Here is a 13,835-nt window from a genome sequence, read left to right on the forward strand (position 1 = left end):
AAGGAAAAACACAAACCCAACAAAATTGGAATAATTTACGTAATTAATTAATTCAAAAGTAAAATTGCAATTTCGTAAAAGTTAAATAAAATCCTAAAGTAACACATCAAAAAGATCTATATAACATTTAGTAATCACGACTGTAATTTCTTTTTAATCTTCATATTGGGCATGACTCATTTTAGCACCGAAGCATAACTCACAAATTTGCACCTAGCTGGTACTTTAAGTGCAGTTATTTTCTCACAATCCTTTTTTATGGTAGATGGTGATGTTACCTGTAAGAAATGAAAGACCAACTTATCAAACATTAACAAATATCATGAAGGATTATAATATAGAAGTAGTTTGATAAAACATATATATATATATATATATATATATATATATATGTGTGTGTGTGTGTGTGTGTACATTTTATTGATCAATTAAAACGACCCGAACCTTTGGCCATGCCACAGAACAACCTACTACATCCTTAAAGGCTTTGAAACCGTTACTTCCTATGTCTAGTAAGCATGCTGCATCCACCGGCGATTCTTGAATTGACACTTTATAGCAAGTTTTTGGGAGTGGTTTATGATGAAGCATTTGATTTCCATCTGTAATGTATAATTTACCACTAGCAATCATTTGTGTTCTACTGTTGTGCCACAATTTACACCTGATTTCCTATCAAATCACCAATATTGGGATATATGCATCAGAAAAGAATCAAAGTAAATAATATATGAACATGTTGACTGATATACATACTTTTGATATTACTATTGGAGAGACATTCTGTTGCGATTGCAACTTGGAACTTGGTGACGTGTTTTGTTGTTGTTCCGACATATTTATACTCGTCACAGACTTCTGAATTTCCTATGTATATATAAAACACATGAAACAAGTTACATATATTTTTAGACATTCTATCACATGCATAAATAATTAATTAGTAGCATGTAATTGAAAAGTTTGAATACTTACCAATGATGTTACATGTCCATTTGGATCTAAGTTCACCCCTTAGGCAACTAATTGACTCACCAAAGAGAAACCATTCCCTATGTTTGTGCCATCTTGGCATTAAATTCCTTGATGTATTTGTCGTTTGATTCACGATACCATCTGTCTTTCTCTTCACGTTCACGTGACCCATTTTCATGCTCTTGTCTCTCAATTTCAAGTTGATGTTCAAGTAATGCAACTCTTGCGTTTAATAACTTAGTTTGAGGAAGATCAAAATACATGTTGTATGACACTCGACTTCCCACTCCTCTTGCATAACCTCCCGTTTAATTTCCAAACGCAAATGTCATGGCATCAGTGCCATGGCCAACCTGTAAGGTCCTGTCTTTGATCTGGTCATTAGCTATTTTCTGCAAAAAGTAAGGAACTATTAATGTAATTACATAAAAATTAAACATCGTTGAAATAAAAAAAAAAAGAATCATCTAATTTAATTTCTTTGGCTTCAATCATATAATCATTAAATATAAATTAATAAAGTTAAAGCAACATAAATGAAAGTAAGTTGCTATTAACAAAAAAGAACCATTTTTGTTAACATCTTCTCTTTCACACGTATATATCTACATCTTCTTATCCTATGGTTATAAACATACTTCTCACATGCTTTTTTGTTGCTTCTGACTTTGCCTAACCAATGGAAAATCAAAAATACAACGTTTACATGCCAACAAAATATTATGAAATATATATATGGACGAAAAATAATCAAATCTATAGAAATGACTTAAACCTTGTATGCCTTAGAGTTTGCATGTGCTACAAAAGCAGCCTAATGTGAGTCCTCAATAATTGTTGTATACTTTGCAAGGAGTTCATTCGTTGGTTTCGTTGTTGTAGGTGTTTCTTTTTTGGGGAATATGTATCTTTCTTGAAGTTTCCTTTTATAATTCTTAAGAAGTTGGCTAAGATGATGTATTATTGAATTTCTAAATGTGTTGGCAGGATCAAAATATCAATGTAAAATGTAATAGAATGCAATTAATAGTTGGACATAATGTAAATGCATATATGCACAATTAAGGACAACGTTAAATAATGTATTCATGACCGTGATTTCACTCCATAGGTCGTCTCTTGCTGGTAAATCCACTTTCTTCCAGGATAGAACTTTTAAATCTATATGATCACGAACTAGGTCTCCCAAAAAACAAGCGAACACTGCTCGGTTTGTCCCTAATATCCTACTGACAAAATTACAAAAATGGTGTCTGTGGTTTGCCAAAAGTCACAAAGTCAGTCCCTTTTAATTTTTTTTTGATGTAAATGGTCCTTGTGGTTTGAAAAACTTGCATGGATGGCTCTTTTTACTAACGTCGTTAGTATTCAGCCATTAGGGACTGAATTCGTAAGGGCATTTTCGTCTTTTCAAGTATAAAGGAACTGAATTCGTGACACTTGGTAAATCACAGGGGTCATTTTTAAAAATCCTCTTAAAAAAATGAAAATACTGGGAAATGATGGGAGGAGGACTCGAACTTGAGACCTCAATCCCTTATTCCAAACTAACTTATATTACGTAAAATCGTAATTACATTAACAATAATAAATAAAAAAAACATATTTTTACAAAAAAGAATTAATAAAACAAAATATATTTTTAGTGTATTGTAAAAAAAAATCTTTTAGACCAATTTTTTTTAAGTATTTGTGTTACGTAAAATATATTTTTTAATTTATATAAAAAAAATATGTTTTCGCATAATATGTTATTACATTTCTAAGATCCTAAAACATACTTTTAGCGTTTTCATATAAATTTTTTTTTTTCTTTCACATAGAAAAACAATTTTTTATACATATTTTTTTTTATGGAGAATATGTTTTTTTATATATTTAAAAAATACGTTTTCGTATAAAATGTTATTACATTGTTATAATTTGAAAATATACTTTTAAATACATAAAAAATGTAATAACATATTATACAAAAATTAATCCTAAAAAATGCGTTATTTTTTTTTTGTATATATTAATTTTATGTGAAGTATGTTTTTTATGCATTTAAAAAATACATTTTCATATAATACTTTATTACGTTGTTAAAATCCTAAAATATACTTTTACATTATCTTAACTTCTTTAGTTGATTTAAAGCGAATATTCAAGTATTTTTTTTACGTTATGTTTTCATGTTCTTAATGTTCTTACATAAAAAAATACTTGTAGTTTTGCTTTAAACCAATTAAAGACGTTACCATAACGTAAAAGTATATTAGAAGATTATAACAACGTAATAACAAATTATATAAAAACGTATATTTTAAATACATAAAAAAAATTATTTTACATAAAATAAATACGTAAAAAAAACATATAAAGTAATTTTAAAAATTATTTTTTCTTCAATACGTAAAAGTACAATTTGTTTTATTAAATAAAAATTAATTTATTTTGTTATTTATCTATTTTTTTGTGATTTCACGTAATATAATTTATTTTTCGGAACTATAAACCAAGTTTTGATACAGCTAAGTGTAGAGGCAGGTTGAGTTCAGGATTGATTGGTTCTAGGTGCGGCCCCAACTGCTATGGTGCCGTACCGATTGGCACCACCGAAAATGTAGGAGTTGTCCTCTCAACTTCAGGAGCTGTTAGGTTAGTAGTTTAATAGACTAGGCACTTTGTCGTGGCGAGCATCAATTTTGTTCATCAAGAAGAAGGATGGTTTATACCGGATGTGCATTGATTACCAGGAGTTGAACAAGTTGACGGTGAAGAACCGTTAACCCCTTCCGTAGATTGATGACTTCTTCGATCAGTTTCAAGGTGCATCTTGGTTCTACAAGATCGATCTGAGGTCAAGGTATCATCAGATGAGGGTTTGAGAGGATTACATGGAGAAGACTGCATTTCGAACATGTTATGGTAACTACGAGTTCGTGGTGATGTCATTTGGTCTCACCAATCCGATAGCGACATTTATGGATTTGATGAACCGAGTATGCTGGCTGATTCTCTATCGATCACTTATCGTTTTGATTGATGATATCTTGGTGTATTCCAAGGCCAGGGAGCAACATGATGAGCACCTTCGAGAGCCTCTAGGAGTTTTGAGGAGGGAACGATTGTATGACAAGCTCTCGAAGTGTGAGTTTTGGTTACGAGAGGTCCAGTTCTTCGGACATCTCGTTAACTAAAAGGGGATTTTGGTCGATCCAACCAATACCAAGTCCATGCTATAGTGGGAGGTACCCCTTTGATATTAGGAGTTTCTTAGGATTAGTAGGGTATTATCGAAGATTTATTCAGAACTTCTCCAATATTGCGGTACCCCTCACTCGTTTGACAAAGAAAGGCGAAGATTTCTGCTGGGGCCCTGAGCAGCAGGTGGCATTTCAGACTCTGAGACAGAAATTATGCGAGGCCCCAGTGTGACAACCCGGAATTTCTATCTTGTAAATCCAATCAATTCAATCAAAAGTCAGACTTGTTTCTGCTATCTTTTTAGCATTGTTAAGGGTCTGTTTGAGTGCTCTAAGCCTAGTACATTCAAGGATTGTGTCTAGGGATGTGTTAACTTAAGTCTGTTAAGTTGCAATCGAGCCGGAAACTCCATCACAAGGAGTTCACGGTCATAAACTCCATGTTGGCCGTGAACCCCATCTTATAAGTATAGTTTTCCTTCATTTCTTCCTCATTTCTCACATCTTCAATGCCGAAAACTCATTTCTCTCTCAATTATCATCAAGAACACTTCCATTTCTCTTCAAAGTTTTAAGTGATCCTTTCATTATTAGTTGATATCCTTCTTGATCTATTAAAACCCTTTCATTTCATCCATGAATTCATCACTTTTGGTTTAGAACTTCAAGATCATCATCTTTCACCAAGAACACCAAGAACACACACTTGTTCTTGGGGGCCGTGAACCCCCAAGGGATTCCAAATCGTAAGTATCCCTTTCTTATTCTTGTTACCTATTAAAAACTTGTGAAATCTCATGAAACAAACACACATTTAGCATGAATCAAGAACCAAAATGCTTTATCTTCAAGAGTTTACGACCATAAACTCTTCCTTTGGCTGTAAACCCTTATTAAGATCATGGTTTGGCTGTGATCCTTCTTAAGACCTAGATTAGGACCACAAGCACTTCATAGAATCAAGTTGGGCCATGAACACATCATGTGTTCTTGGCCGTAAACTCTACTTTGGCCGTAAACACACTTGGTGTGGCCGTGAACTCTCTTAAATCAACCATATGTGATTAATACACTCCACTGTGAGTGATTCATAGTTGCTAGGGATGTATCCGATACATGATTAGTTGTTATATACACTAATTATATACATATATGTGCCATTAAATTCTTAATAAGATTCGTTTGTGCTCAAGACATCACTTGGCATACTTAGCATCCTATATGGATATTTCATTCGAATCACTCACTACATGTGAGTTCATACCCGTAAACTTATCTTTTAAATGATTTTAAATGCTTTTATTGGGGGGGGGGGGGAATACAAGTAGAAGACATTATAGTTATAGTATCAATCACATGTGATTTATAACTATCAAACAAGAGGATTTCTTATACTTCAAAATTGTGTTATCAAACAAACTGTTTCAAATCATTTTATAAACTGACATCAAGTCATCAAAAACAATTTGAATGGTTAAAACTCTTTTATATAAACTCTTTATTGTTTTACAAAACTATTTTAAACTTATATATTGTCAAAATCATGTCTATATAGATATAGTTATATAAATAAGGTTGAAAGGGCTTAGGACAGATAACTCGCTTTATTTCATGTTCCTTCTTTGGTTGTGGACTTAGGGTATTGGTTGTTTGTCCGAGTGTCGTTTGAATCTTAGTTATATATCATGTATATGTATGTAGATATAAAAATTCTTACAATCAGTACAATACCTTTGGGTAGCAAAGGTGTACAAACATGATCAGTCATTCAAACAACAATACTAGTAAACTATAATAGGTATAGTTTAGAGGATTACTACTCACTATTTCTTAAACAATGAATCTTACAAGATTTAGTTCATAAACAAGTCAGTTCAAACATACTATACACTATAACAGAAAGAACTTACTAGACACTAGAACAGAAGGAACATACTATACACTACAATAGAAAGAACATACTAAACACTAGAATAGAAGGAACATACTACACACTAGAACAGTAGGAACATACTACACTAATACAAGAACAATATAACATTAATGTGAGCCACTACTTCATGGCATGCCAATATACTGCTGTGTCACTTTTTGTAACCAGAGTCTCCTGGAGGGAGAGCGTGAGTTTGTGTATCGGTCTATACGGGATTGACCATCCTACACCTTGCTGCTAGATATAGTGGGACCTACAGGTCTACGGGTGACGAATGTCATATCATTTCGACGTCTTTGATCGTCGTGTTTTACTATTCAATCAAGTATGGTTATAATCTCATCACATTTTACCTTAATTAAACAATTGGTTTAAGGTAGTTAGTACAACGGTAGTTACTTTATACAATACTACTTTACATCTTCATTTTCCAATTACATTCATATAGTGATCTTCTCACATAAATAGATATATAAACTATTTTATACTAATGATAGTCATACTTGGGAAAAACACTCTCTTTTACAAAAGAACAAACATGCAGAACAGTCGGGTTTTGGTAAAAGACTAAATTTCATTATAAGTAGAAAATATAGGATTTTCTAGGAGATACAAACATTTACATCAAACACCTACAAACACTTTCATCAAACTTATACAAACATTGACACTAAAATACTTATGAACTCACCAGCTTAAATGTTGATCTATTGTTTCAAAATAACTTTTATTCTCAGGTCACCAGTAGACAGGTACATTGGACCAGGTTTTTGAGAAGACGGAGCACATTCAAGCCTCTTCTTTTATTTTGATTCATATTTTGGTGTCTTTCAACCTAACAGGAGACACTTGTATTAAATTATATTATTAATGCAATGGATCATGTTGTTGCTTTTTTACTATTGTGCATTGTTATGATACTGTACATGACGTTCTTTGCCCCCGAACCTTTCCCCCATTAGGGTTTGGGGTGTGACAGATTTGTATCAAAGCTTTGTTTATAGTGAATTGAGTATATCAACCCATAAAATATATACAACTATAAACATATCGGGAATAAAATACTCTGACCAGGAGTTTATACTTTTTAAATAATAAAATATTTAACCAAATTATACATACAAGCATTCATACTAGGATCATTTTCATACTTGAACAGAACAAAAGTATTGCGGTTGTTGGACAGCACAAGTACTCTTGGGGACATATGATCAGATCTAGGAGTGATATAGCTTGATCAATTATATCTTTCCGAGAAGTGATTAGCATGTGCCTAGGAATGGTTGTGGTGTTGTAGCAAGTCTAAAAACTTACCAAGACTACTACAATGAAAACTTTAGAACAAAACATAAACTTAAAATACTATAGGACTATTTTGTGTTACTATAATTACTTATTTGTGAACTAAAAGGTCTTTATTAGTATGCCAATAGTTGCTGAGTGGATACGATAATGTTATATGTGACTAGGGTGTCATAGACTTAGAATCTGTGATCTTTGCTTTACTTCTTGTTCCTTGTTTGGTTGTGGATTTAGAGTTAGGGTCACTTATTTGGTTACATATGACTGGTAGCACTACACAAGTATTGAAGTAACTGATAAGGATTATCCTATAATTATATTAAGTAGTATGTCTATTATACGTTTCTTACATCCCTTTTCTCGCTTAGATAACATGGCTGGATTCCATCTCCTTGGCGACCCGTACTTCCCCGAGCAAGGAGTCGGTGGACGGCTTGAGGCTGAACCCGAACACAAGAACCCAATGGTCCCAGCAGAAGAAGACCCCGAAGAGAGTTCTGATAAAGAGAACGAGGAGGAAGTCCAAGAAGACTCGGGATCAGAACCGGAGGTCTACAATCCACCCCAGGTTGCAGAAAACCCTAACCCTCATCCGACTTTTCAAGGCCCGACGCCTCTATGGGCGGTGGACTTGGGCAGGTGGAGCCACGATCAGGGACAACCACAACCCTACAATGGAGACCGGAGTTAATATAACTTAAATGAGGGAGGCTCAGCAGACAGAGTCCTTCTTATCTTGGTGTGACGTATTTCTCGCTATGCTGAGCAGGGAAGAGCGAACTTCGACCAAGTCATGGAGATGCGTGCTAACTCCGGAGTCAACACAGCCCGTCTTCATCATCTGACTGATGACCAGGACTTTGAAAGGTCTCGCACTGACGCCCTACAGGTGGAGCTGAATGCCTGTCGATCTGAAACTAGAGATCTTCGCAGAACCAGGTGGCACTACAAAGGCGTTTATGGGCAGAACAGCAGCTGGCTGAAGCTAGGGCTGAATCAAGTACCATCCAGAACAACTCCCCTTGTGAGTAATTAGGTCTATGTATAGAATCTAGTACTAACTTCCTGCTTATGCTAAGATCTTAAACTTTCAGTCTATTAGGTCTTAGTTTTGTCAAAATTTTCTTTTTATGGTTTGATGTAAGACCTACTTCCAGGTCATTTTTTCCCGAACTCGTTACATCGTTAATGCCAATATTATTAAAAGACATATAATCTAATGGGAAATCTTTATCCAAATGTTTTCATCCTTCTATTGTTAGATCTCTATTTCAATCATACTCTCATCTACTTGTTGAACTATGGCGAGTTTGTTCATGGACCACTCTCATTATTCTTACTATCAAATTCTTAATATCATCTTCATATTTGTAAACTTTTAGTTGAAAGATGCCTCCACATCGTTCTCCAAGAAATAACCCTCGATAACTCCAACTCAACCACCACCTCCTCCACAATACGATCCTGTAGCTCTCCAAACTGCGGTAGCTGCGGCTGTTACGACAGCCTTAGCTCAATTCAGTGCTAGTGGTACTAGTGGGAGTGGAACAACCGTGCATTCTACTCAAAGTGATGCTCCTGTGCACTCTAGAGAGTGCTCGTATAAGGACTTCACCAATTGCAAGCCCAAGTCCTTTAACAGGACTGGAGGAATCATTGCCCTCTCGCAATGGTTTGAAAGAACGAAGTCGATCTTCGAGATATGATCCTCTCCAGAAGGGAGCAAAGTTAAATTTGTAGCATGCACCTTCGCGGACAGAGCCCTGACATGGTGGAATAGCCATGTCAAGTCACTAAACCTGATAGTGGCTAATGCCAAGGTTATAGAACTCGCTACTCGGTACCTGCTCGGCTGACTGGGGAGTAGCGAGTACTCGGGAGTATTCAGGAGTACTCGGGGAGTACTCGGATTCAATAATTCATGTAGAAATATTTTTTAGAAAATTATATATATTAAAATCATAAGTTAAAATCATAATTTGATTGAAATATATAACCAAAATTAGATACATGCGAATACATAAAAACTGAAATACAGATAAGTATCTCACTACGTGGATAATTATTGAAAATTTAAGATATATATGTGTAGTAATAATCACATGTTTGTGTTAAATAATAAATCATTAAGTGCATTATACATATTAATCTTGAAATTCTTGATTTTTTTCTCTTTTTATGACAATTTTGACCCTTTGACCGAGTTTGACCGATTTTGACCGAGTTGGCCGAGTTTGACCGAGTAGGCCCGAGTTTGTCCGAGTTTGTCTGATTTTGACCAAGTTTGACCGATTTTTGGCCGATTTTGACTAAATCCAAGTTTTTTGGCCGAGTTGACATTACTTGCCTCGGTGGAGGGCCGATTCCGAGTAATCGGCCGAGTAGGCCGAGTTTTGCAACACTGGCTAATGCTATGGGCTCGGAAGCTCTGATAGAGCTGATGATTGAGGAGTACTGCCCAAGGGGCGAGGTTCAGAAGCTTGAAGAAGAACTCTGGAGCCTAACCATGAAGGGCTCCGACATAGTTTCCTACACCGCCAGGTTCAGTGATCTGGTGGCGCTATGTCCACGAATGGTACCTACTGAGGGGAAGAAAGTCGAGAGGTACATTTGGGGGCTGGTTCCCAAGGGGAGAGGTTCAGAAACTTGAACAAGGGCTCTGGAGCCTAACCATGAAGGGCTCCGACATAGTTTCCTACACCGCCAGGTTCAGTGATCTTGTGGCGCTATGTCCAGGAATGGTCCCTACTGATGGGAAGAAAGTCGAGAGGTACCTTTGGGGGTTGTTGCCTCCATTCCAGGGAAATGTCTTAGCTTCAAACCCCACTACCTTTGACAGTGCCAAGCGACTGGAACAACGGCTCATCGATCATGGATTCCGCACCCCAACAACATCAACAACCCTTCCCATCCCAGAAACATCAAAAGCCGCTGGCAACTAGCGAAAGTTTTTGGACAACAAGAAGAAGAACAACGTGGTGCAGAAATCTGCCAAAAAGCAGCAGGTTGTGGCCGTTCATGCTGCGATAACACATGTTGTCGCTGCGCCGATGAAGCGGTATGCTGGAAGCTTGCCCAAGTGAAACAACTGCAACTTCCATCACAACAGACCCTACTGGGAACTACAGTGTGCTAACTGCAACAAGAAGGGGCACATTGCCCGTTTCTGCAAGTCTTTGGCTAGGCCAATCACCCAATTCCCCGACGTTGGTATGGGCCAGGCTTGCTACGGATGTAGCGAGGTAGGTCACTTCATGAGGAACTACCCGAAGGCAGGGAACGCGGGTGGAGTGGGAAGACTATTGGCTATAGGCCACGAGGAAGCGGTAGCAAACCCTACAATGGTCAATGGTACGTTTCTCCTCGATAACTCTTATGCATGCATACTGTTTGATAGTGGAGTAGAGAGGAGTTTTGTGAATTAGAAATTTACTCACATACTTAAAGAAAAATGATGTGCACTTAAAGAATCGTTCACTGTAGAAATGGCTAACGGAAAGACTGAGAGCACTAGCAATATATACATAGGTTGTACCTAACTCTAGATAGCCATACATTTCCAATCGACCTCATGCCGGTCTCAATTAAAAGTTTCGACGTCATTATCGGCATGGATAGGTTGATTCTTCATCGTGCTGACATCATGTGCTATGAAAAGGCCGTTCATCTTAATCTACCGTCTAACAAAACTCTAGTTATCTATGGCGACAAACCCGACACGAACCTTTGTATCATTTCGAGTATACAAGCCCAAAAGTACTTATGAAAGGAATGTCATGCATTCCTTGCTCATGTGGTTGATATGAGCCAAGAGACGAAAGACATAAAGAACATCCCAGAAGTACGCAACTTTCCCAACATATTTCCAGAAGAACTACTAGGATTACCACCACAGCGTCAAGTCGAGTTTAGAATTGACTTAGTTCCAAGGGCTACCCCAGTAACCAAATAGCCTTATCGTCTAGCACCAGCTGAGATGCAAGAGTTATCCGGTCAACTTAATGAACTGCTCAGCAAGGGCTTTATTAGACCAAGCTTCTCACCCTGGGGAACACCGGTCTTGTTCGTAAAGAAGAAAGACGGATCGTTCCATATGTGCATCGACTATAGAGAACTAAACAAGCTTACCGTCAAAAATCGTTACCCTATACCTCGCATAGATGACTTGTTCGACCAACTACAAGGGGCAGATTACTTTTCAAAGATTAACCTGAGATCTGGGTATCACCAGTTACAAGTGCTAGAGGAGGATGTTGCGAAGACAGCCTTCCGACCTCGTGATGGACACTACGAGTTTGTAGTGATGCCATTCGAATTGACCAATGCACCCGCAGTTTCATGGACTTAATGAATTGGGCGTGCTGTCCTTACTTGGATCAGTTCGTCATTGTATTCATCGATGACATACTTATCTACTCTCGAAGTAAGGAGGAGCATAGTCAACATCTACATCAGGTCTTAGAGACATTACGATCGAAGAAGCTCTACGCGAAGTTGATGGGTTTTAGCCATAAGAACTTTCCTATGTGCGCATGCAAAACCCTAATGCTCGGATCTAGGCTTTCTAATAAACATGCTTTGAATCCAAGACTTCTAATTACTAATTAGGTTAAACAAGAACATTGAAACAGATCTAGAATCATACCTTTGAGTTCCTTGTTGATCTTGAGGTCTTGGAGCTTCTAGAGTCACAAATGTCACTCCTCTAATGGCTTACAAACACCAAAGCAAGGAGGATGATTTGGGAGAGAGGAGAGGGAAGGAATTCGACCAGAGTTCTCTTACTTAATCAGAAGTGTCGAATTCCCTATGCCATGGGGTCTATTTATACTTGTAGATTCCTTAATGATTACAGATAAGTCCCTATCAGATAATCTTCTCTTAAGGCTATCCAAATCCATTCCTAGATAACTCTAATGGACGATTTTAGCTATCCTAATCCTCTTAGAATTCGTCCATAGTATATCCAAATGGATTTACAGTTTAAAGCTCAACTATCAAACAATTGACAGTTTATACCCCTTTATTTAATTAATCTCTTTAAGTCACCAAATTAATTCTAATTAATTCTATGACTTATATTAATCAAATAACAAATATATTATTCATTATATTATTCCCATAATATATTAATAATATCTATTCTCTCTTAATAAATCATCCTATCAAGTCGCTATGGTGAAGGCAACCCAAAAGGACCATGCACAACCGGATATAGTTACAGCCTTAGACACTATTCCAACAGTCTCCCACTTGGATAAGTCTAGTAACTATACAAGTACAATTTGGTTTGCAATCGTAGCTCTCAAAGACGCTGTCAACTCTGATCTAATCAATCTTGTCCTTTAGATAAGGGAACGTACAGTCCTCTGTTAGATATCATGCTGACAATCCTATGGAATGGTTAGTCAAGCATTTAGGTTTCTCGATCTCTGATTTATTTGACATAGAACTTAATCGAACACATCAATTTAGTTCTGACCGGGCCCGGCACATAAGTCAAATCAAATCATCGAGCGGCCGAGATATCGCTTTTACCTTCTTAGATAAAAGTTACAGATAAACTTCGACTTATATGCATTTACTTATTCATTTACCAACTATACACAACAATACGTTTTATAACACCAAGTTACTGATGCGTTTTCGTATTATCAATGTACAATCAATCAACAAATAATAAACCATATATCTAGGTTTTAAGACTATATGATATTATCGTCTTGCGATCACCTTTTTATATCTTATTCCATAAAGTGATTCCAGCAAGCGCGGGTTTATTCCAATGCTCAAAACTAGTTCATAAGCACTCATGAACGTTGCAGCAATCCTTTGCTATGTCTAACATCATTTAGACATTCTACACACCAATTCACGACAATCTTCTTTCATATCTACTTCCAACATATGAACGATTGTGGACCGTTTGAATAATTCGATTATTCCTAATAACCTCAATTATTCTGGAAGTCAAAACATGCAAAGTGAAACAATAGCTAAACAATTAACATAAGATAGTAACATTACTCATAAATAAAACTCCTTTATTTAATCATCAAATGTCAATTACATTTATCTATTACACGTTTCTAATACTATCTAATCTATGCTAATATCATCCTTCAGCCCAATACTCCTAGCATGCTGCAAGTGCTTAACCCTACTCAGTCCCTTCGTAAGCGGATCTGCTGGGTTATCTTCTGATGATATCCTCTTAACTACGAGTTGTCCTTCTTCTACACGATGTCTAATGAAGTGATACTTTCTGTCGATATGTCTTGATCTACCATGATCCCTCGGTTCCTTGGTTAAGGCAACCGCACCTTCGTTATCACAGAAAATCTCCATTGGCTCCTTTATGGCAGGTACGACTCCAAGATCACCGATGAAGTTTTTTAGCCATATTGCCTCCTTCGACGCTTCGCTCGCTGCAATGT

This window comes from Lactuca sativa, chromosome 7 (genome assembly GCF_002870075.4).
Source record: "Lactuca sativa cultivar Salinas chromosome 7, Lsat_Salinas_v11, whole genome shotgun sequence".
Lineage (NCBI taxonomy): Eukaryota > Viridiplantae > Streptophyta > Magnoliopsida > Asterales > Asteraceae > Lactuca > Lactuca sativa.